At 43.3% G+C, this 25,348-nt stretch overlaps 1 protein-coding gene across 2 annotated transcripts in view; it reads left to right on the plus strand.

Annotated features, from left to right (window-relative positions):
- Positions 1-25,348, plus strand: part of LOC126283788 (scoloptoxin SSD14-like) — a 506,030-nt gene that overhangs the window by 192,044 nt on the left and 288,638 nt on the right. The window contains exon 1 of one of the 2 annotated variants that reach the window (XM_049982302.1): positions 10,622-11,012. The exons of the other annotated variant lie outside the window; for it this stretch is intronic. The gene's annotated coding sequence lies outside the window, so the exon portion shown is untranslated. Of the gene's footprint in view, positions 1-10,621; positions 11,013-25,348 lie in introns of those variants that run through there. 2 annotated transcript variants of the gene reach the window in all.

Here is a 25,348-nt window from a genome sequence, read left to right on the forward strand (position 1 = left end):
TCGAATCCTGCCTGGGGCATGAATGTGTGTGATGTCCTTAGGTTAGTTGGGTTTAACTAGTTCTAAGTTCTAGGGGACTAATGACCTCAGAAGTTTAGTTCCATAGTGCTCAGAGCCATTTGAACCATTTTTTTTTTAACTTGCAGTGGATTCTGATGCCATTTGGAATTCCTGTGTTATGGTCTGGATAGATGGCTGCATATTAGCCATTACGACCCTCTTCAACTGTCGGCGGTCTCTGTCAGTCAGCAGACGAGGTCTGCCTGTAAGCTTTCGTCCTTTACGTGTCCCTTCACGTTTTCACTTCACTATCACATCGGAAACAGTGGACCTAGGAACACAAATGACCCCCAATCACCTGACCTCGTTCGAAGTCCTTGAGTTCCGCGGAACGCCCCATTCCGCTCTCTCACGACGACTACTGAGGTCGCTGATATGGAGTATCTGGCAGTAGGTGGCAGCACACTGCGCCTAATATGAAAAACGTATGTTTTGAGTGTGTCCGGATACATTTCATCACATAGTGTACATCATATTCATCCTTGCAGTCCTATAAAATAAATCATTCTTCATCATACAACTACAGTCACAGGTCAACTCAGCACTACGGAATACGTCCATCACCTACCGAACTTCAGCTAAGAATGTGTCAGACTGCACAGGGCCAATGACTGTGCCACGACAAGACCAAACGTTGTTTAACAGTAACGTAACTTGCTCTTTTGTCTGACGTGCACATCGATTACATACAAAAATCAAAATGACATGACCACCTTACAAAACTTCTACGACTATTGTTTATGTACCCATAAGGTAAACGAAAGCGCCGCTGCTGTAGCGACCAGGGCATCTGACTGGGGAGGACAGAGCCTCTGTTTGATTTCCAAAAGTATCCTACAGTTTCTTTTGTTTATACTTTTTCGTCTCGAAATTGGTAGAAGAAGGAGGTTTTATATGGTAGTTCATGACCATAATAACAAGATAGGCAAATAAAGTTGTCAAACAGCTTGGATTGGTAAAGAATTGAATTTTTAATCGTTGCTGCCTTACAATGGCTCTTTCATTAACTGTGTTACATGTCCTCACTTTCATTCTTTCAGCTATTTGGATGGTACTTGTCACATTCCAAGGAAATACACTCTCGGCACCAAGAACATTTAATGAATGCAGCTCTCATGCAACCGAATCGTCCCTACCGAAAATTTATCGAAAAACATTAAACAATTTCACTTTTTGGTCATCAGCTTTAATGCATACCAGTCATACGATGACACCTCCTGAAAAATTGGTGCTGAAAGCTTATCATGAATCGTTGTTGCATCCGCGTTGTTACGCAGTTCCCGAAGGGGTTTCAGAAGCACATTGCGATTTTGAATCCTCCAGCGCGTCTCGCTGTAAAGAAACATCGCCCATTCGGCTGTCTGCTGTCCCTCGTTAAGAATTCCCAGCCGTACTGCTCAGAATTGTTTTCGTTCAACAAAGCTTAAAATTTTAATTCCTTACTTCTCCAAGCAATTTGAGAAATTTATTTGGTCTTGTTATTATTCCTTATTGATTACCTTTCTAACCTTCCTGTTCCTACCAATTTCGATACAGAAAAAATACAAATAAAAAATAACTACAGAATGCAATTGAGGTAGTCTGCTCCCCAGCCGGTTGTTTTCCTGGAATAGCGTCTACCTTGTGAATACGTAAACGGCAGCCGTAAAAGTTTCTTTCCTCGATTTCCAGGAAAATACGCATTTGCGTACCTCATACATGAGATGAAAAATGCTCAGTTGTCAATTACCTGTCGATCCTGTTAATTATGAGTCGATTGCACGTCGTGTAGATTAAGGGTGTTCTCGAAATCGCAGGGGTGTTGACCAAAATACCTTAAGGTCGTTCATTTTAGATTGTGCAAAAGTGACCGGACAGATATGAGCCGAATCGGTTGGCCGTGTCTCAGGGCTTCCCCTTGTCAGTGTGTAGGACCCATATCACGCAGGACTCACTGGAGATACTGAGCGGATGCCAAGAAGAGCAGCACGAATGATCGCAGGTTTGTGCGTTACGGAAATGATTATAACAGGAACGCCGAGGCGCTTGAGCGAACTGTTTGAGCGGATCTTAAACTGAGCTACAGGTACATTTATTCCTACATTTTAGTCTGTAGTTAATTTTGGTACACTCTAAGAAAAAAAACGACGAAACACGAAGTAATTACTCGAATGGGAAGGAAATCGGTATATGTGATGTACATGTACAGACATCGTGCCAAATTATATCCAATTGGTGTGTCAGATCTTCAAAATCCGGAGATGTTTGGATGGTCCTTCAAGCGTACTCAATTTGGGGCAGATCCGACGATCTTGGTGACCAATGTAGGCTTTGGAAACCGCAAAGACAAACAGAAGAACCTCTCGCCTTGTGCTGCTGGGCATCACCTTGCTGTGAAACCTAAGCACATGATGGCTTGCCTTGAAGGGCGACAAAATGGGGCATAGAAAATCGTCCAGGTACAACTGTGCTGTAAGGGTGCCTCGAATGATAACCGAAGGGGTCCTGATATGAAAAAAAAATGGCATCCCATCATTCGTGGGCGACACTCAGGTTGGTATCCCACAGCTATCTGGGGTGTCTACAGACAAGACTTCGGTGGTCATCGGGGCTCGGTTCGAAGCGGGGCTCATCACTGAAGACCATTTTACTTCAGTCAATGAGGTTCCACGCCGAAGAACTGTCTGGAGGCGCCCCAGACAGTGGTGGGATACGAACGTGACTGTCGTCCGCGAAATGGCCTGACAACTATTGTGTGGGAATGTACATCACACCTACCGATGTTCTTCTCATTCAGGTAATTCCTTCGTGGTGCGTCGGTTTATCTTTCCTCGTATTTTTCAGTAGGTTTTTCTTCTGTTTCTTATGAATCTGTTGTAGAGAAAACTCGGAGAAGTTCGCTCATTGTGTCATTGTGTAGTGTTCAGTTTCACTGAGAGTACCAGTAGACATGCGAAATTTTTACTATAGGCAAGTAATCGTATGAAGTGTTTGCTTCACTGGTACTAGGAAGAGTGTGGTACTTTTAGTAGTAGTAGTAGTAGTAGTAGTAGTAGTAGTAATCTCTTTCTAGAGAGTAAAATTTGAAATCACTGTAGTTACTTCATAAAACCGTTTTACTGTATTAGTAGTACTTAGAAAACGTGTCTTCTTCTCTCACTATAAAATTTTTATCATAAAGGAGAAGTGCGTGCTTTGTCGTAGGTGTCTGAGTTGTGAGCTACGTTGTGAGACTTGTGCAAAATATTTGATTGGAGGGGTGAATGAGGTGAGAAAGCCAGTAGCAATTCGAATGACATCCTCTCCTGTAAGTTCTAGGTATTTAGCATAAATAAGTTAATACAAGAGAAGAAGTGGAAGATCTATGCACTTTAGCTGCAGTTAGAAAATACAAGGAAGGAACTAAATAGGACGAGGAGGGGGGTCTTGGTTATTTTTGTAGCACGCTCAATTGGCCTGGGCAAGTGGGATAAATCGTTAGTAGCATATAATGCACGTTGACTGCTAAACCACCCAATTCGTTTCTTTGACACTGTAGTTTTAGCAAGATCCAATAATTACTACACTAGGACGTACAGAGCCACCGAAAAAATTGAAAAGCACAAAAATAATTTCAACAGAAACGAGGAAGGATTGAAATAAGGCAGGTGGGTCCTAGAGCTAAATTAAACGAACAGCGCCGATTCTTCCCCACTATTAGCTCCACACCATACGTCGGCGCGACAGTGCAGTCTTAGACAGCAGTCTGATGACGTCACGAACCGACCTTCAGCGAGAATAACAATAGCGAACGAAAGAAACAGTGAAGTGATCTTTTCACATTTTAGCACCGAATCAACCAAAAAACAACACAGAAAATTCAAAGACTAACAAAGACAAAAGTTCCGTCATAATAATAATTTCATGCCGCAACTAGCTATAATCTTCTACTGCATCATATACTTGTTGCTGCGCGGGATAGCCGCTCGGTCTAGGGCGCCTTGTCACGGTCCGTGCGGTTCCCCCCGTCGGAGGTTCGAGTCCTCCCTCGGGGAAGAGTGTGTGTGTTGTCCGTATAGTAAGTTAGTTTAAGTTAGATTAAGTAGTGTGTAGGCTTAGGGACCGATGACCTCAGCAGTTTGGTCCCAGAAGACCTTACCACAAATTTCCAAATATACTTGTCATTTACACTCCGCCGCTATAGACCGTTGCGTGGATACGTATAAACAGTTCGGCTTGCCGAGCTTGTTTGAGTCTGTAACAACCTTCTGAGTCTTTAAGGTCACTGATGGTGTCTCAAGGTCTCTGATGACGTCTCCATTAGTGGAAGACGAGATGTTGGGTGGAGAATTATGCCTTGGACCACGACGTTATTTCCATAAATCAAATATCAGCAACAAAGTAAAAATTACGCTTGGAGATTCCAACACTAAATTGGGGCTTCAGTGTATATACAGAATGCATATTGAGAAACAGAGCTTACGTGAGAAATCGATTGTACATCACAAATTAGTAAACTTGATAAGAGGCTGTACAACAGAGACGAAAGCTAAAGTAAGATATCAAGGAGTAATGTCAAAGGATTTGGAGATAAGAAGTAGGGTACGATAAGGTGAGGCATTTTCACCCATATTATTTAACCTTGTCCATGAAAACGTTGTAAACGAGATGAAAAGCGTAGGAAAGGGCGTCGATGTGAATAGGTTTCTGCAGATGCTAGCATATGCGTACGATATGACACCCAACAGAGTCAAGAGAAGAAATGATAAAAACAGTAGAGGACCTGAGCAGTAGTGTAGCGAAGGTGAGCTTGAGAATAAACCCTGCAAAGACAGAAGTGAGGAAACTAAGTAGAAGGAGGACCACAATGTACCTGTGGGTTACAGTAGGGAGAGATGAAGTTGAAGATAGCTGGAATCTCAAAATAAATAAAACTCCAGGCGTAAAATACTGTAATTGCATAGGAACGCTAAGTACCACCAAGAGCGCTAGAGAAAATCTGATGATGTTTGAGAGAAAGATAAATACTTTTGGACAACAGCAACGGTTAAGCGATTACAATGGGCTGGACATGTGAAGATATTCCGAAAGTGGAGCTGGTAAGAATTCCAGAGGGAAGCGCCCCCGGGTAGGACCACGAACAAGATGGGAAGATGGACTAGGGGAAGACCTGCAACAACTAGGGTTCACAGGTAACTAGATGGAAACTGCACAGAACAGAATCTACTGGTAGTAGTCTCTAAAGTCGTCGCGTGATCTACAGATCCCTGACTGCCGATTAGTTAAGTATTTTTTATGCGTGAATATGTGAAGGAAAGTGTGTTCGTGTCCCTCGTGAGTTAAAAGAAGTGAAGAACGCAATAACAGCCACCATAACTTCTCTAAAAGCAGATACACTGACTGAAATTTAAGACGAATTTAGCTATCGTCCAGATGTTGTTCACACTGCTGCTGGTGAACACACAGAGCATTTGTAATAGCACAGCTTAAACTCCAAGATTATGTGACCATTTTACAATCCATCCCACGCTAGTAGTATGTCATTATCAATAAATGTGGAGTTTTGAAATCAGGTCATTCTTTTTTAAACACTCCGTATATTTTATTAATAAAAGTCCATCGACCTTCTGTATTTCAGTTTTCAGGTTTTATTTCCGACATTTATCACGCAGGTTAGATTTTATATTTCGTTCCCCATAGGTATCGGAAGTAAAGACCTAAAAACTATAATGTACGCAGTCACTGGACGTTTATTCATAAAACATAATTGCTTCTCTGGTATAAGTCTGTATTCAAGCCTTTTGCTATGAACAACAAAGTATGGGGTTTCTTTTTTTTTACATGTCTAACAGTTGCTAAATTTCTTTATCTACTTTGTTTATTGGATGACGCGCGCCACCACCGTTTATACTCCTTCCTCTTCCAATTTGAAACAAGTTTCTTAATCTTACAGGAGGGTTTATTATGCTATACATGTACATAAAGAAAGGTATAATAAAGTTTGAGTGAACCGGATTGATGCGGCCCGCCACCGATTCCTCCCCTGCGCGAACCTTCTCATGTCAGAGTAGCACTTGCAACCTACGTCCTCAACTATTTGCTGAATGCATTCCAGTCTCTGTCTTCCTCTACAGTTTTTATCCTCTACAGCTCCCTCCAACATCAAGGATTTTATTCCCTGATGCCTTAACAGATGTCCTATCGTCCTGTCTCTTCTTCTTGTCAATGTCTTCCGCATATTCCTTTTCTCTCCGATTCTGCACAGAGGTTCTACATTCCTTACCATACCGTCTATCTTATTTTCAACACTCTTCTGTGGCATTATATCTCATATTTTAAGATTCTCTTGTGTTCTGGTTTTCCAGCAGTCCGTGTTTCACTACCAAAGGACGCTATGATCCAAATGGAAATTCTCAGACATTTCTTACTCAGGTTAAGACCTAATGTTTGAGTCCAGTAGACTTCTCTTGGTCAGGAATGCCCTTTTTGCCATAGCTAGTCTGCTTTTTATGTCCTCGTTGCTCCGTCCATCAAAGGTTATTATGCTCCCTCGGTAGCAGAGTTCTTTAACTTCATCTACTTCGTGATCTCCAGTTCTGATGTTAAGTTTCTCGCTGTTCTCATTTCTGATATTTGTCATTACTTTCGTCTTTATTCGATTTACTCTCAGTCCACGAGCTGTACTCATTAGACTGTTCACTGTATTCAATAGATCTGTAATTCTTCTTCTCTTTCACTAAGGATAGCAATGTCATCAGCGAATTTTATCACTCACATCCTTTCCCCCTGAAATTTAATCGCATTTTTGAAGCTTTCTTTTATTTCCGTCATCACTTCTTCGATTTATAGATTGAAGAGTAAGGGCGAAATACTAAATCCCTGCCATATATCTCTTTCCTTCCGAACTCTTCGCTGTGGGTCTTCCAGTTATATTGTTCCCTCTTGGTTCTTGTAAAGATTGTATAATAACCGTCTTTCCCTAAAGCTTACCGCAATATTCACCAGAATTTCTGGCATCTTACACCATTTAAATTGTCAAACTTTTTTCCAGATCGACAAATCCTACGAACGTGTCTTGCCTTTCTCCGGCCTTACTTCCATTTCCAATCGCAATGTCAGAACTGTTCGCTTGTGCCTGTATCTTTCCTGAAACCAAACTGGGCGTCATCTAACAGACCCTCAATTTTCTTTTCCATTCTTCTGTATATTATTCTAGTCAGAAACTTGGAAGCATGAGCTGTTAAGCTGTTGTGCATAACAATTCTCGCACTTGTCGGCTCTCGCTATCTCGGAATTGTGTGGGTGATGTTTTTCCGAAAGTCTGGTGATATATCGCCAGACTCATACACTCTAGACACCAAAGTGAAAAATCGTTTTGTTGCCTGTTTTCTCAATGAATTTAGAAATTCCGATGGAATGTTATCTATCCCTTGTGCCTTATTTGATCTTAAGGCGTCCACAGCTCCTTTAAATTCTGATTCTAATACTGGAACCCCTATCTCTTCACTGTCGAGTCTTGTTTCTCCTTTTATCACAAGTCCTCTCGCTTGTAGAAGCCTTCATTGCACTCCTTCCAGCTGTCCGCTCACTCCACTGCATTCAACAGTGGAATTACAGTTGCTCTCTTCATATGACCACCTTTACTTTTAATTCACAGGAAGTTGTTTTGACTTTTCTATGTACTACGTTACTCCTTGTGACACTCATTTCTTTTTCGAATTTTTCACACTTTTCACGCAGCGGTTTCGCCTTCTCTGCTGTTCTATTTATTTCATTAGTAACTTACTAATATTTCCGAAATCCTAGATTTCTCGGAACAATTTTTTACAGTCTTCTTTCGTCTATCAGCCGAAGTATTTCTTCTGTTATCCATGGTTTCTTGACAGTTACCTACCTCTTTCTTTCAAGCTTCTGTAATTTCCCTTTTTGGGTATGTGTAAGCTTCTTCAACTAAACTGCCTACTGACTTACCGCAGTATCTACATCCTCAGAGAACTTCAAGCGTATATCTCCACTCCTTAGCACTTCCTTATCCCACCTCTTTGCGCATTGATTCTTCTTGACTAGTCTCTTAAGTTACAACCTACTCTTTATCATTACTAAATTGTGATTTGAGTCTATATCCGCTCCTGGGTACTTCTGACAATCCAATATCTGATTTCGAAATCTCTGCCTGGCCATTATGTAATCTAACTGGAATCTCCCCTTATCTCCCGACCTTTTCCTTCTCTTGTGATCTTGAACAGATTATTTGCTATTACTACTTGAAATTTTAGTCTTTCTCCTGTCTCATTCCTATTGTGCTTACCAAGCTCATATTTCCCGTAACCCTTTCTTCTGCTCCTTCCCCCACAACAGCATTCCAATCCCCTCATGACTATCAGATTTCGTCTCCCAGCTGCTTAAGTAACAGAGCGTGAGTGAATTTCTTTCTTTGTATTAGCCGCTTCTTTGCCCACAACTGTCTCTCTGCTTTTTTTTGGGCTAGATACCTCTACAACATCCGACGTAAGCCCCAACTTTTGTTTACGCGTAAAACCAAGCGGAATGCGTAGAACACAAACTCAAAGTACTTAGGACAAATTAGTCACAACAACAGGGCGGTTCTATGAATGCTGCAACGACATTGGTCGGTCGGTCGGTCGGACGACAAATTGGTGCATGTGTGGGGGCCTTAGCACAGACCGTGAGTGACGTCACTGTACTGAAATCAACCTCTGAGTCACGTTACCAAGGGCAACAGGGCTACTTCTGGAATACTGCTCAATTTATCTTAATTATAGTATTTTCAGTTACGGCTTCTTTATTGCAGTGGTGCACCGTATGATTGCACGGAAAGATATTTTAAGGGAAGTAGTATTTCCTATCATAGGTAAAGTTGTCTTAAAAATCAAAAGGATTCTTGAAAACATTTTTCGAGTATATCTACAGGCTGAAGCAAATGAGTGATTTCTCTACCAAGTAGATACGAATGGTCTTCGTTTTGAGATTATGTATTTGTGTCTAAATACAATGAGGTGAATGATAAGGGTAATTACACTGCACATCCATCTTGTAAAAATACTTAACTAACCCCGGCAGTCAGGGTCATGTCTGGCGATCTTGGGGGCAAAGAACGCAGGGCAGTGTCTCGGGGTCCCGTGTGCGCTCTCCAGCGTTGAGGCGGAGTGTCATCGAGAAACTGACGTACTTTGTTGTGTAAGTGAGGTGGAGCTCCATCCTGTTGGAGTGTGAAGTCTTCAGAGCCCTCCTGAAATTGTGGAGAAAGCCAGTTCTGCAGCATTTGAAGGTAGTTTATTCCAGTCACTGTGTTTTCCTGTGCGAGGTCGACTTCTATCTGTGCAGAAGCATCCTGTCTCTTCAGACTGGCGATACCAACGACGAACAGACTGGCGATACCAACGACGAATGTTTTTGGGTTCGGGCGTATCAATGCCAAGCCCCGACGAAAGACACGCTGGGCTAACTGTAGTTCTCAAAACGCCCCCTTTTGTTGAGCCAACTCCATCTTACGACCTACTGCAAACTGAAAATAGGCATTGAGTGATCTCTAACGGCGATTTTCTGAATCTGTAGGCCACATCCATTCAAATAACGCATATGTTTCCTAATTTTTTACTATCCAAAATCAGGTCATTCTTCTTGAAACACCCTGTGTATTATTCACACACAGAAAACGTTGCGGGGAAGGCAAACAGAAAATGTAACAAAAATGGCTCTGAACACTATGGGACTTAACATCTGAGGTCATCAGTCCCCTAGAACTTAGAACTATTTAAACCTAACTAACCTAAGGACATCACACACATCCATACCCGAGGCAGGATTCGAAACTGCGACCGTAGCGGTCGCGCGGTTCCAGACTGACGCGCCTAGAACCGCTCGGCCACTTGAGACCGCTATATAGGGAGAAACGATCATCAGAATAAAATGAGGGAAATAAGATCTCGCATGGAAAGATATAGGTATTTGTCTTTGATAGTGGAGTAGTAGAGAATTGTTGTGAAGGTGGTTCGATGAACCCTCTGCCAGGCTCTAAAATGTGATTTCCATGTCGATGAATATGTACTCTCTGCATGTCCCACGCCGGCCCGTGTGACCGAGCGGTTCTAGGCGCTTCAGTCTGGAACCGCGCGTCCGTTACGGTCCCAGGTTCGAATCCTGCTTCGCGCATGGATGTGTGTGACGTCCTTAGGTTAGTTAGGTTTAGGTTGTTCTAAGTTGTAGGGGACTGATGATCTCAGATGTTAAGTCCCACAGAGCTCAGAGCCATTTGAACCATTTTTGTATGTCCCACTTGAAACTATTATGGACTCGTTAAAAATGAATAAAGTGCTTCGTTCCTTGCATCTTTATTGCTAAACACCTGGCGCGACATGTCCCACAAAAACTTTAATCTTTAAATTTCCCCAGACAGTCGGCCACTAAAATTTCGTCCGCTTGGCACTCTGTCGTGTATATCAGAACAGCGTTTAATCTCCCCGTCGTGGCAAAAGACGAACTATTGTCGGACGGTTGGCACGACAGCGCTACACACCGCACAATTTATTCAGCGAAGTGGTTGGTCCAGATCGGGTTGACTTGAGGGGTGGAAAGGGGGGTAGGCGGTAGGGTAGTTCTATTCACGACCGACATCCCGACAAAAAGACTTTGTCGGTCGGGTGGTTTGCTGGTTGGTGCCCGTGTCGGGAGCCTTTTATCTATGGTGTAAGCTTGCGCGGCGCTAGCCCGTGATGCCCGCCCTGCAGCTGCGACGTCACGGAGTGCCGGGTGACGCCGCGCTGTGCGCCTGAGATACGCGGCCGGCCGTTGCGGAAGGTCCGCTCCGCGGTGCACGCCCCCCTGCCTGCGCGCCTGTGACGTCACCGACCCGTACCTACCGCCAGCGGCTGCGCTGCCACGAGTTGTCTATCAGTCGCTGCGACCCAGCACCGCGCTCCGGCTATCTTCGCGGCGCATCTCCCTTACCACGCAGCGCCAGGGCAGCCAGCAGGGTGAGTGCCTTGCTTCTATAACTGACCGCCGCCGAAGTGGAGGGGCGGGCTGAAGAGAGTGCTAATCCACGAGAGCGCCATTTTGAGTTATTGCGAGTCGCCTCTGTTATATTGGAAGACGAGGACATAATACTGCACTAAGGGAAAAAATGTTGTATAATAAACTATTCCTTCTAGCGGAAGGTATTGAAAACGAAACATACGTGATCAGATTAATCCTTTCGAAGTTCAGGGGTAGCTCATTCTTCTGCCGACTCGTCAAACAACTCTTCCTTAAGGGAGGGAAGGAGGGATGGGCCGCTATTAGCTTAAGATTCTAAGTACATTCTTCTTCCGAACGTGCATACGACACTTTTAAGGTGATAAAATATCGGTGAAACACTAACGTCACCTAAAAGGGAGAATGCTGCGATGACCCGTTTAAGTTTACTCACGACGAGTAATCGTACTTGTGAAGAATTTCGTGTACATTGCTTACATCTGGATTTGTTTACACTAACACTTCGACAGTTTCACTAGACCCTCATGTACAAGATATGACCGCGATCTTCTGTGGAAGGCGAAATTAGCAAGCACACTCTTGTCGGTGATTGTTTCTGAACATTCCATCCATTTCTGCCTTTACTATGTGCTTGCTAAGTAATAGATATCCTCATCCGTCTCGGGAGAAATATTCGCAGAAATCTTAGTACAGTGTTTGTCAGAAATGACAGCTGTCTTCCCATCGTGATAACTGTCGCCTTCATTTTGCAAGATGGAATATCTAAAAGCAGAAGTACGACGTTAATTTGTCAAATACTTAAAACACTAGTTCAGACGCTGGTATTAGGTGCAAGTTAATTTCTGGTTAATTTATCTGTTAAATCTGGACACATTTAAACCCGAAGGTTACACCGGACCATACTTTTTGCAAAGTAAACATGCAATAAACTAAGTAGCTTCTAAAGAAATGAGGATGAGTCTCGATACAACTTCATCAGTCCACTCCGTAACGGAAAGGAGAGTTGGTATCGCAGTGGTTGAGATCATAGTTCGGAAATTTCGCGCTCCATGTCCAAATACATTAAGTTTTGGACCGTATCACTATAAATGTGGTATGATTAGCAGTAATTGAAACTTAAATACATAAAAATTTTAGATCAGTACTTGTTTTGTTAAGACTGGTCTGGGGGAGGGGAGGGGGGGTATTATTGACCAGAGTTAACACGATCGCTTCTAGATTATAGGAGTATATCAGTGTCTTCCCTCATCAGATGTCTCAATCTGTTATAATTCTAAATCGTTCGCCATCCCTAAGTTCAATGGCCGTACAGAGTTCTATCCACAGAAAATAAAGCATTTAAGCCAGACTCGTAACAGAGCGATTTTAATCCAGCTCTACGCAGGCAGTTAGTACATTTGATTTTTTTACTACCAACTAAAACTGTGGGACTGGGAAACTAATTTTAAAGCAATATTGCAAAGATTAAAATTTAACATTCTCTTGTCCAGTTGACAATGAATTTGACAGTAAAAGAATGGGAACTAGTTGTCCCGTGTACATTCGCAGGTGAATGGGAAGATCAGCGTGGAGTGTGCTCTGTACACCAAGGAAGCGGAAACATTGGAGGGGATATTAACCATGCAGGTGCGAGACTTGCTCCATTAAATGAAACAGTGGGAAACGAAAGCGAATACCGATACTTTAGCAATGGAAGCTACAGAGCATGTATGAAACAGAGGGAGGCAAGCCATATTTCTGCTAATTAAAGATTCGCTAGTTCATAAGATATATTTCGGCAAAAAGTAATTTGGAAAGAACAAACCGGACACTCATAAGAGCTTAAACAATGATTGTAAACGTCTCCAGAGGAGGAAAGATGAAAATACTGATGAAGTTATGAATTACTTAGGAGTCCACAACACATCGCTGTCCATGGTTAAAATTAGTTGTTTCCTACAATTTCAGCGTGCTGGCCGGGACAGCTTCGGACGGCAGAAACCTCTGTAGTCTTCAATCACTCCTCTGCTGTAACCGTCATTAATCTATTGTATGAAGCAACCTAAAGTTTATCTGATAACCCCACCACTGAAGTAACTCCCAGTTGCTCCCAGCTTTTATCTGACTATAAACGGCAATGAAATTATTTTTCATAATCTTATTTCCGACCGAACTTTATAATTACTCAAATATGACTGAAATGCCCCCCCCCTCCCCCCTCCCCGGCTAACAACTATCCTCCACGCGTCTCCAAAGCTATCTCTTCACCACAGCGACCAACACGGCACCTTGCCCGCGTTTTTTCGCAGTCCACACCGACCAATACTCTATCACGCTTTTCTGCACGTCCGTACCAGCCAACCACATCCTGAGAAGAGCGCGTAGGAATACAACTTATTTGGCGCCCTTTTGCCGAGAGAAAGCTGCCAGGCGCTTCTTGTAGCATCTTTCGAGGAAGCGAACGAGCCAATGAAACGCCTCGCTTTAAACTTGGCGGGTATATCAGTTTCGACATAGGCGCACGACCTGAAAGTCACGGAGACCACACAGAAATGTGCCATTGGGCGCTCCTACAATTTTTTTAGTGTCTCCATCCAGTTAACGGAACCTCCCTGTGCGCCCTCACCAAGACAAAACCGAAATTCGTCCAAAAGTAAACGAACTTTACATACTCGTGCACTACCGCGAACTGGCATCGATTTGGTATTTGCTGATCAGAAAGGGCACTTATAAATCTTTACATATAAAAGGTAATGTTCCAACTCTTTGACTCGTCGCCCAGCCAAACACCACGGACAGATATTTGAAATTTGCAGTTTGTTGATCTTATATTGTAGGCGTCATTTAAGAAGGGATTTTTCAAAGTTCCACCCAAAAAGCTGTGAAATACAAGATGAAACGTTTCTCATTGTCGTTATTAAGACAATTTCGAAACTAGAACTAAGAAAACTGGTATTTTATTTCCCATAGAAAAAACGGGTTGCAGCATTTTAGAAATTCAATCTGAGGGTAAAATAGTGGGTGAAAGATTTTGAAAATAAATCATTATTATAAATACTACAGCATTTTTAAAGCTGCAACTACGAAAATTGGTATTTGTCTTCTCGGTTGGAAATTAAAAAAATACGTGTTACTGTTCTTGGAAATTTCATAATGGATTTAGAGGATGAAAAGTTTTAAAAAAATGTCATTATGAAAGCATTTTCAAAGCTAAATCTGTGGAAACTTGTATTTGGCTATCTGTTAGAAACAAGTTCGTTTTTCACACTTTTTGGAAAGTCAACACCTGAGGGGATAGGGCTGCAATAGATGAAAATTCCCAAGTAAGAATTTCAATTATTAAAAATTTTTAAAGCAAAATCTATGCAAAACGGTATTTCGCCTTCTCGGTTAGATACAAAGTAACGTCTTGTGGGAGGAAAGCTTCTATCAGACTATTACTACAAGAACGCAAAAGGCATGTTTTGTATCGATATAAACATAAAATGCCACAGTTATGAATTCTCGCTGAAGCTGTGTGGACTATCTGTTAAACATTATCTGGCGATGGTCTAAGAAGCCGAAGACCGGTTCAGAACGAAGTAATAAATATCATTCTGGAACATTAATATATTGTATTCAAGTTATTAATTTGTGTATGTTCCTCCAAGAGCAGAAGTAATATTCCATAGAGGTTAAAAAATTTTTTGACTCCAGCTACCGGAATCGCCTTATGGTCAGAAGTAAATTCGGAAAGGATCTTCTATGGATTTAGAGTGATAAGTTTAGAAGATTCTGCAACTCATGAACATCATAAAATTCGAGTAAGGAAAACCAAATTTGTGCAGACCATACAGTCTATGCGAGCAAATTATCAGGCACTAAGCTATTCAAAAATAAAGTGCAAGATAGGCAGATACTTCCTTTAGGCACTGGTATTACTGCAGAGAACTGAAAACAGCGAAAATAAGATACCAAATTAATCGAGCGTAGAATCATTGTGAGGTACGAAAACATGTCTTAATAGTGCTTAAACAGAACCAGAGCATTCATAAAAACTTTTAAGCATAAAAATTTCGCGCAACACTAGCACCGTTCAAAGATACATAATTAGTTACATCTTTTGGAGTGAATATCATTATGAAAACAACCTCGAGATATGGCGCTAATTTCTGTTAGCCAGGCATATCTAAGCATATTTTAGAAAACTGGGGCCTGCCATTAATTGAAGATCAAGGAGTCTATAAAATTCCATCGCTTCTTCGTGTGGTTTCCATTTGCAGTGCGATGAGAGTAGTGCATTTTAAAGCTTTAATTTCATTGCCTGTAAAAGTATGCGTTTCAGGGTTAACAAAACTGGATACGATCTGACGGAATTAATTTTAGTGCAAATGTCGGTATTCAGATGTCATCGACAAACAGCCCATTGTACAAGGGGGCATCGTTTTGCCCACCTCACGAGTCAGTAATGCAAGCTAACGGCTCAGTTTTTATGTTTTTACGTAAGACCCACAAAACTGTCTAGAAACTGAGCTTTCCAGGCCTTGTCGCTGTTGAAACATTCTGATGTTCTCTTAATTTGTCGCAAACTACTTGCAGACGTGGTAGCAGTTTTCTGGAAGGTGTTAGTGCCAATTGTGATGATGAAGCTAATTTGTAATAAGATTTGAAATCTTTATTTTGTCATTATTTCCATTCTATTTCACAAAGTCAGAAATATTGACAGGTACTTATGCGAGAACAAAAGAAAATAACATAAGCTTGGTTTTAAACACGCCGCACGAGACATGATACGCCTACCCGTACCTGAGAAAAGGATTTTCAACAACGTGATCCTATAAGGGTAGCTTTTATCAATTGAGGTACGGAACCCAAAATAGTCGTTTTTGACTTTTCGTTGAAGTACGCTGATCCGAAAACCTTCCAGTATCGTATTTCATTCTGGCTGGTGACTGTTCATACCACGATTTGAGTTTGCTAATGGTGCGTTTACATGGGCATTAAAAATTACACATTGGCGATAGAATAGTCCAGCAATATTGCCCGGTAACACAATTGCCAACACCAGTAGTGCAGCCACATGTTCACCAAAACTACTGGTCACTGTTGCCTGACAATGATCCCGGAAATAATTTCCAGGCCATAAGTGTTATATCTGGCCCTCCTGTGGCCGCGTGCGCAATACACGAAAGTGCGCCAGTGAAAACGAGTGCGATTCTCCTCTATTTGCATTCCACAAGGAAAACATTTTGAAAGTAGGAGATAAATTGGCGATTTTGGATGCATTTTCAGCAAACGAACTTCTTCCAAAAATTTCACTCACTAACTGACGCTAGTTGTATTATACAGACTACTGAAACATTAGTGAATAAAGCTTTTAAAACACAGTAGTAAAAGACGTGGTAAGCCCAGTACCAACATGAAGTACAGTACACAAGTTACAATCACACTGGCACTCGCCCTTCAGTTTTTCGCTACTGCTCATAGATACGGGAATTTGCTGGCGCTCTTTTAAGTTTACTTCTCATCTATATGTCTCCTGGCACCAGGACTTCGCGACACTGTCGTATGGACTCGACAAACTACATAAGTTAAATGTGTGTGTTAATATTTTACGGTGGTTCACGAATACAACAGCACAACTACGAAGTTTACGTGCGATACAATTACCAGTTATGAGACGTGAAAAGTGATATATACAAATACCGTCATTAAAGGCAGTTGCTAAGTTGCTGTCCATAAACACGGAAACGAGCGATGGAACTATAAAGGATATGAAATTCCACGAACTTATAAAGAACGAGATCTGGCTCGCTACTGCAGATCAGGTAGAAGCAGCAAGAGTGTCCTTTACGAGATTTGTCTTCATTTAAACATTGAAGAGCCAAAAAAACTGGTACTCCTACCTAATATCGTGTAGGGCCACCGCGAGCACGCAGAAGTGTCGCAACACGACCTGTCGTGGACTCGATTAATTTCTGAAGTAGTGCTGGAAGGAACTGACACCATGAATCCTCAGGGTTATCCATAAAGCTGTAATAGTACGAAGGGGTGGAAATCTCTCCTGAACAGCACGTTGCAAGGCATTCCATATATGCTGAATAATATTGTCTGGGGAGTTTGGCCTTCGGAAATGTTTAAACTAAGAAGTGTTTCTGGAGCCTCTGTTTAACAATTCTGGACGTGGGTGTCGCATTGTCCTGCTGTAATTGGCCAAGTCCATTGCAATGCACAATGGACATGGATGGCTGCAGATGACCAGACAGGATGCTTATGTATGTCACCTGTCAGTCGTATCTAGATGTATTAGGCGTCTCGTATTACTCAAACTGAACACGCCCCACACCATTACAAAGCCTCCACCAGCTTGAACAGTCCATAGATTTCTGAGGTTGTCTCCATACATGTACACGTCTATCCGCTCGATACAATTTGAAAGGAGACTCGTCCGACCAGGCAACATGTTTCCAATCGCCAGTCCAATGTCGGTGTTGACGGGCCAAGGCGAGGCGTAAAGCTTTGTGTCGTGCAGTCATCAAGGGTCTATGAGCGGCCCTTCGGCTCCGGAAGTCCATATTGATGATGGACCGTTGAATGGTTCACACGCTGACACTTGTTGATGGCTCAGCATTGAAATGTGGAGCAATTTGCGGAAGGGTTGCACTCCTGTCACGTTGAACAATTCTCTTCAATCGTTGGTCCCGTTCTTGGAGGATCTTTTTCCGGCCACAGCGATGTCGGAGATTTCATGAGTTACCGGATTGATATTCATGCTATACTGGTGATATGGTCTTACGGGAAAATCCCCACTTCTTTACCTTGGATATGGTGTGTCCCATCGCTCGTGTGCCGACTACATCACCACGTTCACTTAAATCTTGACAGCTTGTCATTGTAGCAGAAGTAAACTATCTAGCAACTTGGCCAGACATTGCCGACCGCAGCGCCGTATTCTGCCTGTTTACATCTCTTTATTTGAATACGCATGCCTATACCAGTTGTTGGCGGTTCAGTGTTTTCAGTGTTCCATAGTGGATGTTCGCACCACATTTATTGAATTCATGCTTGTCTCATTTGTCCAGATCTATATTCCAGTAAGACAATGCTTACCGTCTATAATTTTAGGTACAAGTTTGGTTTTTGTAAAATTGTGATAAAACGTAGAGAAATAATTTTTTTGCAAAATACTTTCCTGATGATCGGGTTTTGAAAACCATTTATTCTAATAAAAACGAACAACCTGTGCCCAAAGCTACGTCACTTTGGTCCTTAGTTCTGCTCTATACATATCGACACAAGTCGGTAGCCTTAGTGACGTAGACACTCAGGGGACGAAAGAAAATTTGTTCAAAGGCCGGTATTCGAACCCAGGTCCCCTGCTCTGTAGGTAGCTGCGTTAATCACTACGACATCCTCGCACAGTGGCTTTGCAGAGCTGCACAGATACCCTAGCACGCTTCCCTCATCAGTCCAAATTCCCATTCTCGACTCAGCCGACTTAGTATTCCTCACAAACTAACAGCATTGGAGAGACTCTCCAACTGTGTTGGAATAGCCCCTAAGCAACGAACGAAATGGGGATCCCACTCCCAAGTTTGGGGAATAACAGGTAGGCTGAGGTGTGAATAGAAATTTGGATTTAGGAGGGAGAGGTGCGTGGGTAGTCCATGCAGGTGTGCAAAGCCACTGTGCCAGGGGGCGTAGTGGTTAGCGCGTCTGCCTGATGAGCAGGAGACCCAGGTTCAAATCCCAGCTTTAGTACAAATCTTAGTCGCTTCAAACTGCTTGTATACATCATAGATGTTTGAGACTTGAAACGGCTTCCGGAACCATACAGTGGCCGATAATAATTAAATTTTCCCTATTTAGCACGTTATTATACGGAAACTAATTACCATACAAGTACCCAACTTGGTAACATTGATGTCCAGAGTAAGAGGTTAAAGATTTCCATGCGTCGCAGCGCCATCGACCAGTTCTAGCTATGGCCACCAGATGCCGTAATCAGTCACCGTGATTCAGTCTCACACCCGACCAGTCCCAGTGCATTTTGCGCATGAACTTGGACCCAAAGGGCAGGGCATTATTGGTGAAGGTGTATTATTAAAACAGTAATGCTGCAGCTGCACTTAGAGAATACTACCGGCTGAAAGGATTACATAAGGGTCCTCTTTCTCCACCTGTTGTGCGGAGCATGATGTAGCAGTTCGAATGAGCTGGAGAAGCGGCCGTCCCCTCCTGGAAGAGGCCGACGACCGGTTGTGGCTGATGAAATCGCTGCTGCTGTGGCAGACAACGCTGCGCGCACTTCCCGATAGTGCGGCAGTGAGCGTGCTGCGTCAGGACAGTGTAACATGACGTGGTCCTCTGTACGGAAGATACTTCGAACCATTCTCAAATGGTATCCGTACAAGATACACATCGTACAGTAGCTTGCACCATAAAACGCACAACGAAATGTTAATTCTCTCTCCACTTTCTACTAAGGATTGAAGTTGACGAGGGCTGGCCCTGGACTGTCCTATGGACAAACGAAGCTCATTCTCTGACGAGTTAAATGAAAACACGGAACTGCCGAGTGTAGGGATCTTCGCCACCAGTCACTATGCATGAAGTACCTCTGTGTGGTGGACGTAGCTTCACAGCAACGTTCATCAATGTCACATTCCTTTTTTTTGAACAGGTTGACGCTCAAGGACCAAAACGTGCAGTGTGACTGGCCAGTGTTACTGCGATATGCTTCGCCAGCATGTCATAGCCACCCTACAGGAGAGAGACGCATTGAACTAAACAGTTTTAATGCAAGGTGGGGCCCCACCGCACATAACTCGTAAACTATACCTTGTCCGAAACACATTTGGAAACGAACGTACTATCAGCCGACCGTTTCAAAATGCTTGGCCCTCACTATCACCTGATATCACTCCGTGGTTTCTGGTTGTGGAGCTACGTGAAGGACAGGGTTTGTATACGCTGATCTGAAGCGCAGCATGTCAAGAGAGGTAGCGAGCATACCTACGGACATGCTTGGTTCTGTTGTGCATAACGCAATCCTGCGCTTCCGGACTTCTATGGACACTCATGGGCGCCATATTGAGCCCCTAATGTAGCAGTAATGGCACTAAGTTTGGTCCTCGTTATGACGTGTTAAATAGGGAAAGTTTAATTACAACCACTCGGTTTTTAATTTGCTGCTGAGTGAATGTGTATCCACAATTAATTAATAAATCATTTAGCTATGGCTGAATATATTCTTGGCCCATCGGGGATTCACGTAAAATTCCGACTACAAGAAGAGTTAGGAAAACATGTGACATGGCCCGCGGAGTTAAATGCTTTAAACGTTGTCTTCAGTCATGGTTTGACTACAGTTCGTATTCATTACTGCAAATAAGCAACATATAGCAATGTACCTCGCCCCACGCCATTGCCCAGTGCGTCACATTGGCCGCCAATTGTCATGACCACTTGTGCCGGCGCAGCAGCAAATTATAGTGACGTTGCGATTTTACACACGCGCACTGTTTTAGATCTCCTGTGAAGTCCAATAACGGAGAGTTCAAAAAACATTCAGTAGTAGGCAACAAACAAATGGAACACCTCTACGTACGAGCGCCAACTTTCGAACTGTAGCGAAATAGTTTTGTATCACGTGACTTCGCACTGCAGCATTGTCGGCGTGAGGAACAGGAAGCAAGGCCGAAAGTGCGGATGAATCATTTGCAGACAAGGACAGAGTTACGTACATGGCCCGGCAGTACGAAATATTCTCCAACCTTGGTGGACAATTCCGACATCTCGGCAATATATCTGCTACGAACTGCAACAGTCTACTCCATCAGCAATATTGCCCAGCCATGCCGCCGTGTATTGCAATCTCACTGCAGCAGAATTGACGGAAACACTATTTCGGCCAAATAGTGCCGCAAAATATGACCCATGTAAACACACCTTAAGGGTAAGCTGAATATTTTCAGTTTGAGATTAAATGATCGAATACGACACTGTAATACACACTTGTCTCACAAATAACGTAAGCTGTCGTCGGTTTGTTCGCAAAGGAACTTTGGCTTGCTATTTTCTTCAGTAAAAAGTCGGTGCCATGTCCTCCTTTCAGTCTGCCCTGTCCTCACTCGTGACACAGTATGAACACACAATCATTATGGGCGACACAAACATCGACTTAGTTAAAATCTCCCTCTGCCGAAAAACTAAGGCGACTGTTCCACTCCAACGATATGAGTTTAACACCGCTGGACCCAACTCATCACACGCCACACAGCCACACAATCATAGATATAATAGCAACAAAGCGACCAGATAAAATAATCCGCGCCAATCAGACATCCGCTCCGGGACTCTCTGCTCATGACGTGATATTTTTAAATTACTCAATGCATACTACCAAAGAAAAATCTCACCTGGTAACCTACAGAAACTTAAAAAATGTTAACCATGACGCTCTTCAAAAGGATTTCTCAGACATCCCTTGGCATGATATAAGCGATGAACCGACTTTAGACGGAAAAATTCGGCAATCATGTCGCAAAATTATTGCACTGTGTGATAAACATGCTCCTCAACGCACTGTCAAGGTAAAGAGAGCTCCCGCTCCGTGGCTCACCACTGCATTACGCCAGTTAATGAATAAACGTGATGCTGCACATAGGGCCTTCAAACGTAACCCAACTCCCGAGGCGTACAAAGCTTATAGGAAACTCCGAAACAGAACCAAGCAAAGCGTGAGGAATGCCAAAATCAGACATGCCCGCTCTGTCGTATGCGGCATATCAAAACCAGCTGCACTGTGGAAAAAGCTGCGCAGTTTCGGTATAGGGAAGCGAAGATCTGACGCTGTTTATCAAGCGTCTGCAGAAGAATTAAACGATTTCTTCTCAACAGCTGTAAACTGCCAAGCAGCGACAAATTACCAGCCCAAAGATATCAATCCCTCGAGAGACAAGTTTTTCCTAAAACATGTCGCTACAGGCACAGTACACAAGGCAATTATGAGAATCTCTTCCGAGGCAGTAGGAAATGATGGAGTGAGCATTGGCATGATTAAGAACGTCGTAGACACTATTATTCCAGTTATCACAGACATCTTCAACCTGTCTCTTGTCAGTAGTACATATCCTACTGAGTGGAAGCAAAGTTTAATTAAGCCTATACCCAAGACTGACAACCCTAAGTCGCCGGGTGACTACAGGCCGATCAGCATACTACCTGCAATTTCTAAAGCCCTAGAGCACATCGTCCATGAACAACTGACGGATTACCTCAAAACTCGTAACATCCATGACGAATATCAGTCAGGCTTTCGAAAGCACCATAGTACAGCAACCGCATTAATCAAAGTAACTGATGACATTAAACATGCTATGGACAGACGTGAAGCTACTATCCTAACACTGCTTGACTTTAGCAAGGCTTTTGACACAGTTGACTGTAACAATTTGATTTATTGCTCTAAGACGTCAAGCAAAATGATTTTCCCATTGGAACAAGCATATAAACATTTAATAAGCGGACAAGAAATTCAAATACTAACTATAGCCTTAGCCCAGGCGGGTGAAAACATGAAAGCGTAATGTAAAACTATGTTGGGGATACGGCCAATAATTGCAAAAAAGGTTAGTAACTTAAAGATCACCAGAAAAGCCTAACCAAACACCTTTACTGTAGCCGATGTACATGAGGGGTGCAACTATCCGGCTGTGAGCATTTCATCTGGTCATGAAAACCCTGATGCAAATTGACTAGTTTCGCATTCCCCTCGCCTCGACGATTCGTGCATTCCACTTTCAAAAGGTACGAGTGTGGATGATGCCTGCAGCAGCGGCTGGAAACTGAGTCCAGCTCAGCCTCTGCACTTTGCTCCAAGTCGGGCAACTCTCTCTGTAAATATTTCCACGTCTACCTAAGGTGAAGAGTGTTCTCAAAGGCATCCATGATGCAAGTGCACTCTGTTGTCCCTGCAGCGAGTCTCCTCCGACTTTACTGTATGAAACTAAGGTGGTTCTAACAATGTCAAAATCTCACCTGACAAATGCAGTAGACCTTGTGACGTCTGACCAACAATTTTATAAACAGGTTTCACATATTTACTCTTGCAGTTTTTATCATCGTTAACCAGTAATAGTACGACATAGGAAAGAAGACAGAAAATCTGTCCCACTACCACTACATGAGATTTCCAGCCAGAGCCAATCAAAAGCCTTGCATATACGCACACACAAGAAATCGCCGCCCCTTCTACGGAAGTAATTACTGTGAACCAATAACAGAACTCCTTATTCGGATATAAACAAACATTCCTGTGTGGCACAGCAGCATCCAACGGCTGGTCCCATGGCCTGAAGCTCTGTTTTTTCAACTGGCCTTCAGATGTTATCCAGCCAAAAGGATTGGTTTTTGCGTCAGGAAAAATGCAGTTTTGATGGGACGCAGTGTGCTCCCTTCTGTGCTCCTGCCATTCGGACATGGAAGACTGCCATTTCCCTGTTGTAAACCCTGTGTGGAGACAACTATCAACACCAATCAATTTTACGACACTCGGCTGCTCCTAAATTAACTTCGTTGTTGTAAGCCAGCCAAAGAAAGCCCCCAAAGCTGTAGAATCGATACTCCTCTCACCATATTACAAGAAAAGTATTAGTAATTAGCAACGCAATCATTGGCAGCAGTGAACCTTTGCAACTTTCATGCAGCGCTAAAGAATGACGATATTGACTACTGGGATCCGCATATTGCATTATAAAAACATGTTACGAGACTTAGGACGTAAACTAACACTTAAAATCTTCCTTTTTGCATTACAGGCAAGTTTCGTCCCTTGGCTGCTTTCACCTGCAGATGTACAGTGATGACGGTGTCTTTAAAACCCAGTCCGTACCTCGTGGTAGCGAGATATTACTCCCACATAGAAGTCAAATTTCCTGATATATAACTTCCGGAAAAAGTAACTGAAGCATTCGGCTTGTGACGTTGCAGAGGGCTGCTGTAAATTAAATGCACTGACTTAAGATAAAGTACTTAGCGGAATCAGATAAAAGGAATCAGTTGAAATAATTACACAGACAAGGACGAGATCGTAGGACATACTCAGACGTCAGGGAAAATGACTGTTACACTGGGTGGAGCTGTAGAAGACACGAGGTCTAGGGGAGGACAGTACATAAGTGTGGCCACTGCATGCAAGTGTTGCTGTGAGGTGAACGGGTTTCCCTGGGGGAGGAAATGATGCCAGACTGCATCAGACAGAAGATCGATGTAAATCAACACCTGATAGGAGCCATCATGTGGAATCAACGAACATTTCATTTGGTTGGATAAGCAGCTGCAGCAGCAAGTCGTATACTCCTAGCTCACTCATTTGTTACATAGTTTAATTCTTAATTTATTTGCGTGTTTTCGGTACCTGCATTGTTCAATTCATAAATTTTGGGCGTATTATAGTACTTGAGAGTTCTGGCATCGCGTTTTAGTACCTGAACAGTGTAAAATCGCGTAGTCTCCTTCCTCCGCCAATCACTGTGTCAGCAGTGCGCAAGTAGCAGCATTAGTGCATTTACTGGGCAGGCTTGTATTTTAATAACCGTTTAAATTTTGTGTCGAATTGTTTGTGCTCTCTGTAGATTAATTCAGACGTTCTTTGCACAACAGTTTTTAGCATGGATAGGGACTGCAACTGCTGTGTTCGGATGCAGGCTGAGTTGGCATCCCTTCGTTCCCAGCTTCAGGCAGTGTTGGCTTCGGTCACACAGCTTGAGGCTGTTGCCAATGGGCATCACTGTGGGGGTCCGGATGGGGGTCTGTCGGGGACGGCCAGCTCGTCCCACGCATCCCCCGATCGGACTACGACTGTGGCTGCCCGGGATACTGCCCACATTGAGGCTGATCCCAAACCTGTGGTAGAGTGGGAGGTCGTCTCAAGGTGTGGCAGGGGGCGAAAGACATTCCGGAGGGCTGAACGGAAGGCCTCTCCAGTTTGTCTGACGAACAGGTTTCAGGCTCTCTCTGGCTGATGCTGATGTTCTGCCGGAGATGTCTGCTTGTCCTGTTCCAGAGGTTGCCCCTCAGTCTGCAAGATCCGGGCAGTCGCAGAGAGTGGGCTTGCTGGTAGTTGGGAGCTCCAATGTCAGGCACGTAATGGGGCCGCTTAGGAATATGGCAGCAAGAGAGGGCAAGAAAACCAATGTGCACTCCGTGTGCATACCGGGGGGAGTCATTCCAGATGTGGAAAAGGGTCCTTCCGGTTGCCATGAAGGGTACAGGGCGCACCCATCTGCTGGTGGTCGCTCATGTCGGCACCAATGATTTGTGTCGCTATGGATCGCAGGAAATCCTCTCTGGCTTCCGGCGGCTATCTGATTTG

Source organism: Schistocerca gregaria, chromosome 1 (assembly GCF_023897955.1).
Source record: "Schistocerca gregaria isolate iqSchGreg1 chromosome 1, iqSchGreg1.2, whole genome shotgun sequence".
Lineage (NCBI taxonomy): Eukaryota > Metazoa > Arthropoda > Insecta > Orthoptera > Acrididae > Schistocerca > Schistocerca gregaria.